Below are 7,223 nucleotides of genomic sequence, written 5' to 3'. Positions count from 1 at the left end.
GGGGTGGTGGGGGGGGGGGGGCGAGGGAGGAGAGACAGTACCCTCAACAGAGCTTTGCCATTGTGGTCTAATCTCAACCTTAGCCAGCTCTAGGGTCATGAGGATGTACATGCCCAGAATACTCAGAATTGTTCCTGAATGCAAATCCAGAATCTTTCCATGTGGGTCAGCCTTGAAGAACACAGTGTTTAACCCCTGTATCACTGTCCAGTCCCCTACCCTCCTTTTCATTTCTTCTGAGCTCATTTGCTTAATCCAGTTTGTCATAATGTGTATAGACCTGAAGCTCCTCATCTCCTGTGATTCATTAATCCATTCTTTTCTCATTGAGTAACCTTGAAGGGTTTAGCACTCAGTTCATCTATTTTTGTGGAAGAGTCTTCTGGCACTTTCTATCCCGGTCTTGCCTAGACTTAAGGTCCTTGAGTTTATTCTCTTGCCCTGTCCCTCTTGGCTTTCCCATAGAGAATTGCATGCTGAGGCAGTCACCAGGTGGGAAGTTTGGAAACAGCTAATGACATGAAGACTCCAACACATTGACAGGTATAAACTGTGATGAAATATAAACTACAAGAGAATGTCTTTGAAGACAGACAGAAATGACTTTAAATCCATGAGCAAGTTCCTCTGTGACATAATAATACATACCTCTATGTTTGTAGGTAAGAGTTAAATGGGATAATGCAAATTTGCAACCTAGTCTACATATTTGATTTATCAGGGGCGCTTAAAAATAAAAACCAAAAAACAAAAAAAAAACTTTGCTCAAGCTCTGTCTCAGACTAATTAACTTATATTCTCTGGAGTAAGGCCTGATTCTCTCATTTTTTTCTCCACATAATTTTTTTTCCTCCGTGTAATTCTAATGTGTGTCCAGTACGAGATCCACTAGGAATATGTATCTAAATCTTTCAGTTTAATGCTTAGCATGCACGTGATCTGTGAGTATGAAGGGAGTCCTTGAATAAAATGGGGAGTCAAGTGGTTTTGTTTTCTACAGTGGTGCTTCTCAAAAATTAACGGACATATAAATCCTGTGGGTAGGTGGGTAAAATGTCCAGTCAGAGTCAGTAGGTCTCTGGTGGCACCTGAGATTCTGCATTCCTAATAGGCTTTTGGTAAATGCCAGTGATGTTGTACAGGGAACACATTTTTAGTAATAAGGTTGTAAAGGAAAATACAGCTTAATTATAGAGTTTTGGTCATTCCGTAAAAAGATTTTATGTACGTATCAATCAAAACAAAAATGACATAACACTTGCAGGTGAGACACTTGTACTTTTTAGTGTACATTAGGTTGTGTTTTTCCGTCGTGTTCACATACTATTCATAGCTCAGCTTCAGCAGCTATTAAATGTTTCCCCCTAAATGCTTTCGCACAAATGTTTTAAATCTTTCGTTTACCCTAAAGCAAACAGCTCACTTCTCAATCTGAATCAACAAAACATGACCCTTAGATTCAGTCCTTAGTTTTTACATCATTTCCAACTAAGGGCTTTGTCTTTTGTGAAATAAATAAATAAATAAATAAATAAATAAATAAATGTAATTAAAACATGCATAACAAAAGGAAAACGGCACAACTTCCTTGATAAGCTATTTCACTTAGTAAACCTGCATGGATTCCTTTTATTAACACACATACACTCACATACACATTAATATATTATATAGATATCTGTGTTTGTGAAGAGAGGTGACCATTTACTCAAAGCTGGAAGCGGCGTGCTTTTTATCCATCAAATTCTTGCTGTATTTTAGAGACAATATTCTAGAGCAGTGATCCAGCAACTTTTTGATTCTATAGTAAAAGCTCCTACCTGGGGACCAGCAGTTGGCATAATGGCTTTGTCGCTGGGCTCCCATGGAGTCCACTGCAGTTTGAGTCACGAACCGGTGGCTTCAACTTATACTGGGTGCGTGTATGTGTGTACATGCCCAAGATTCTGAGAGGAGAATGGAGGAGAATGGAGGAGAAGGAATTGCGGTGTGGCCATCCCCTCTGGGGGGTGATTTTTCACTTTCTGTCTCTCTGTCTTTCTGGCAAGCACACGCACCCTATAGCATAAACCTCTAAAAAAAAAAAAAAAGCTCCTACCCATCCTACCCATTTTTTATTCCCAAATATTTTATAAATATTTTTCAGTAGAAGTAATTTAAATCATTTATGAGAAATTTTTGTCAATTTCTTGTCATCTACGCATAAAACCCATGATATTGATTCAGTGAGTGTAGGTTGGGAATAAGAATCAGAAAATCCTACCTCAGTAAGGATCGTTTATTTTTTTTTTTACTTGATATTTTTAGTTAAATAAGCAGTGGGGGGAATCCCAGTGATATTTATTCTTTTTTTAAAAAAAATTTATTAAACTTTATTTTATTTATTTATTTTAATTCGACCAGAGAGGGACAGAGTGAGAGAGAGGAAGAGCAAGATAGAGAGAGAGAGAAAGAGAAAGCAGGTGGCTGGGTCCGGGACTCAAACTGCGGTGGGCCATGTGGGAGTCCAGTGCCCTTAATCACCATATCACCTGCCAGCCCCAAGTCCCAGTGAGTTTTATTTTACAATACCAGACAAAGTCCAAAGCTTTTCCATCTCCTTCCACAGTTATGACATTTTGAGTCAGATTCCTACAAAGACACATGGCGGGGAATTTAACTGCTTTATTCTCAAAGAAACAAAGGTTAGGCAGGGAATGAGCATGATTAGTCACATACTCTGTGCCACATACTTTAAATAACCACCTTTCCTCACTTAATCCTCAGAACACTATCCTGAGGTAGATATTATTTCTAGTATTATAATAATAATAATAAAATACTCGTAATGGATTAGGTATTGCAACAGTTTCATCCAGTTGTACAGGTCACAGAATTTTGGTGATAGCCCCAGTTGAATAATTTGTATTCAGACTTGGATAGGAAAGTGCATTATTATGTCTGTTTCACTTAGTCTTTGAAAATACTGCTTTCTAAACTCTATCCTGAAGAATTAAAGTAGAATAGAACTTTAAGAATGTATCTGGAAGTACAATGGTATATGTGGGGAGCAAAGGTTTCCTCTTGGTCTGTTCCTAAATGCCTGTCCCTCCCTGTCTGAGTAAACCTTGGCCAACGAGGGTACATATCATACCCACTGACCTCTTCCAGCAAAGTGGCTATATATAAAAATGTACATATATACTGCTGGATAGAGCAAATATTAAATATAGATGTTTCTGCTGTGATGAGTAATGCATGACAGGACTTCTACAGAAGGCAGCTCTGGCAGACACATGGCACTGTCTTCTTGGCCTGGTAGACGCACTCTCAGGTACCATAAATACATACTGAGTAGATATTTGTCCATGATAACCCAAAACACTGTCCAGAGGCAATGAAATAATTCTAAAGGTCACTTAGTCTGCATTTAATTAAGTCTGTTTTCATTTCTGACTGCTTAAGTAACTTGGTGGTATTTATTAAACACCGATATTTGCTATAGCAACTGCCACAGGCAAACACCACAAAGTGGATGGACAGGTCAGATTATTTTCATTCCATCTTCATTACAAAGGAGATACCCCTGCCTTTATTAAATGATGTCTGTGACCTATTTTAGATCAAAAGTAGAATAAAAACAAAGGTTTAAACGCTGCATTATTTAATTAAATCACTTGAGCAGCCTGATTTTCATCAGATCTCATCCTTGGGACAACTGACATTTTGGTCAGAGGATTTTTTTTGTTGTAGGGACTGTTCTGTGCAAGGTATTTTATAGCATCCCTACTCTCTGATTTCTAGATATCAATAGCAGTGCCCTCCTCCTAGGCAACCAGATACATTTCAAGACATTGACAAATATCCTTTGATAGGTAAAATAGCCTTTGTTAAGAAGCACAGAACCCACAATCAAATTAGAATCGTTTTAAAAAAGAATTATTTATTCAATAATTTATTTTTAAATTTGACCAGAGAGAGACAGAGAGAGAGCGCAAGGGAAAATGAGAAAGCAAGCCACCAGGTCCTGGACTTGAACTGTGGTCAGCCATGTGGGAGTGTCCAATGCCTGAACCACCATGCCACCTGCTGGTGCCCTAGAATCTTAGCAGAAAATCTATTTAGGAATCTGCATCATATCTTGTGCCACCATTTTGGTGAAATTATGCAGATAATTGCCACGGTTTCCCTTTTAACAACATGGGGGTAGGGAGAACCAACCTCTCTTTTTCTCCTACACAGTAGAAAGTCCTTATACAGTTGTTCACTGCCCAAAATTTAACTCCTAATATTCTGCTATTGATAGAAAGCCTTTCTAAATATTATGAATAATTTAGTAACAAGTATCTTGTATGTTTTCAAAAAAATTATTTAGCTAGAAATTACTTTTTATTAATCACCAGAACTCTTCAGCACAAGATTTAAATTTAAATCACCGGGACTCTTCAGCACAAGATTTAATTTTTTAAAGTCCACCACACCTGGGTTCTGGTACGTGCTCTGATGGAGTTTAAAGGGAGAGTATGATTAACAGAGACCAAGTCAGATGGCTGCAGGTCATCATTTCCCAGTCATTGGAAAAGCTTCTCAATTCTTGTCCGAAGCAAGGAAGAGTCAGTATTTCAGAAAAATTTAATAAAGAATTTGACATTGCTTTATAAGATCTCTGATAATAATTTAGATTTATCATCAGTATTGATCCAAAGTCATTTGCTTCTGATCTGATTGTTTTTCATTGTACAGTGTACTTTTTGTGTATGCATGAAATTTTAATAAATAGGGACCAGCAGATGATGTAATGGCTATGGCACTGGACTCTCATGTAGTAGATCGCGGTTTGAGTCCTGGACCTGGTGCTTAAACTCATGCCAGGTGTGTGTGCGTGCCTGCCCAAGATCCTGAGAGGAGAATGGAGAAGGGATTGTGGTGTGGCCATCCCACCTGGGGGGTGATTTCTCGCTTTCTGTCTCTCTATCTCTCTCTGTCTTTCTGGCAAGCACATGCACCCTATAGCAAAAACCTCTCCAAAAAATTTTTTTAAAAATAAATAATCTCACTCCTTGTGCAGAAATGAATCAACCCAGTACAAAAACAAACAATAAACAACAACCCCTCAAACTGGAATGGTCTGTTTGCTTTAGAAAGAAGAAATAGTTTATTCTACTTCTTTTCTACTCAAGAGATAAACATACATCCCTCTAAAGTTTGAACTGTTACTTTGGCCTTGAATGTACATGGAGGCATCTTTGTTGGACTGATCCTTATCACTTAGGACAGGGACATTACTATGTAGGTAGCCTGCTTTAAGAATTTCTTAAATCAACTTTTGAGAATTGTTTATGATTATGTACAAAGACTCTAAGGTCCAAGCAATTTCTGCTTTTCTATCTCACATGGTTGGCTCAGAGGAGAGATTGGAATTGTCAGGAGCAGTGGCAGTGGCTCAATTAAGAGGATCTCAACAACTAGAAGCTTGCCAATGATCTAGATGGTCAGTTTCCTTTTTTCACAATGTCCATCACCCATGCTTAGTGGCCCTCTCCATTCTGTCCATTTCAGAACAAAAGCCCATTCTCTTGGCAGACAAATCAGTAATTCTCCAGAGGTTTGAAGGAGTCCAAACCTCTTAGTAGCCTTGCTGATGACAGCCATCTTGGTAATGATTGGTGGATTATGAATTTCTTTGTTGTTTTGCCAGATTCTAAGGGTGTCCAAGAATCCCAAAGCCTATTATAACTGTGGTTGCAGGCATTAAATGTGTGGGTTAATTCAGCAGCATTTTTGGTATGGTAGCCATATTGACCCATATTGACTGTCGCTTCCTGATAGGCCAGCTCCACCTCTTCTCTGGACACCACCATGTTCATTTCATTCCATCTTTTAGGATTACCCCATCAGTGGGCATTGACAGCAGCTTGGGTTCTCAAGAGTTTGGTGTACATAAGCCTATCCCAAACACTGCACTGGATCATTAGTTGATGAAGGCATCATGAATTTATTTGGATGACTACCATTGTGGGACCTTCACCTGATGAAAATGTAAGGGTTGACCCACCGCTGTCTATCCATCAGTCACTGAAATCCCTCCTTCTTCAGGAGCATCCCCAAAGCCTTTGATTATGAGTGGCATTACCTTTTCTCGTTCCTCCGCACTCACAGTGGCTGATGATTAGTATCATTAGCATGTTGTCACAGTCAGTACTGCCCATGGGGGAGAGGTCACAAAGCATGTTTGCACAAGCTATGTACCCCTCATAGAGGGATCATCTACCAAGGGTAGAAGAAATCCGTGTTCTGCACCAGGCACGGGCCTCCGTGCCGCTAGGGGATGACGCAGGAATCGATTCCACTGCACATGTATGGAAAGGTTGGGCTGGGGCCTGCCCTACTGCAGGACGACTTGCTCCTCTTCCTGGCGTTCGACCAGGGCAGCAGAGAGGGGGCAGCACCGCCCGCCATGCTAACCCCTTCAGCCGCGCTGGGAGTTTGAGCCGCGCCTCCTGGGAAACGTTGCAGCTCTGCCTTTCACACCTGAGAAGGCCATCAGCTGCCAGGTGTGGCTCAGGCCCAATCGCTGGGCCTGCCGGTAGTTCCAGAAGCTCAGGCCCAGAGACTCTCCCCTTCGCCTCGGAGAACCTTTCGCGGCCACCCTCACAGCCATCTCCTCTCCCCGTGAGCCTGCACCTCAGCTTCCACCGTCGCCAGCAAGACTCGCACCACAAGGTATTTCTGGCCTTCTTTCTGTATTCTTATAATCAACTAAGTTTTTTAAAAAAATGTTATTAAGAAAATCATAAATAAGAGAAATACACTTAAAGTATTTATTGAAAAATACCTGTGAACAAATGGACCTGTACAGTTCAGTCCCAGTTCCACCTTGTTCAAGTGGTAAACTATTCTCTTGTATAGGATGTAGACATCAAGAAACTTAGTTCTGTTTAACGCAGGAGTTCTTAATATGGTATCCATGAATCTCCAGAAACTCCATGCTTGCCTTTAGGGGATCTGTGGACTCCATGAAAATATCTATTATATCTATTACTCTCTCTCTCTGGATATATATATATATATATAAATTTGCTATAGGGCACATGCACTTTAGCATGTGAGAGAGACAGAGAGAGGGGAAGTGAGAAGAACATAAACTACAGCTTCTCTCTTTCTAAGGCGTTCACATATTGTTTGCTACCATATTCCAAGGCCTGGCATAGTGCCTCAATTTGGTAGGAGATCCATACTGTTTG

General features: G+C 40.2%; 1 pseudogene; it reads right to left on the bottom strand.

Annotated features, from left to right (window-relative positions):
* Positions 1 to 5,368: 5,368 nt before the first annotated feature.
* Positions 5,369 to 6,689, bottom strand: LOC102480487 (selenide, water dikinase 2-like; annotated as a pseudogene).
* Positions 6,690 to 7,223: the final 534 nt, after the last annotated feature.

The sequence above is a fragment of the Tupaia chinensis genome, unplaced genomic scaffold, assembly GCF_000334495.1.
Source record: "Tupaia chinensis unplaced genomic scaffold, TupChi_1.0 Scaffold000097_1, whole genome shotgun sequence".
NCBI classification, from domain to species: Eukaryota; Metazoa; Chordata; class Mammalia; order Scandentia; family Tupaiidae; genus Tupaia; species Tupaia belangeri.
This window is presented reverse-complemented; position numbering and strand designations above follow the sequence as displayed.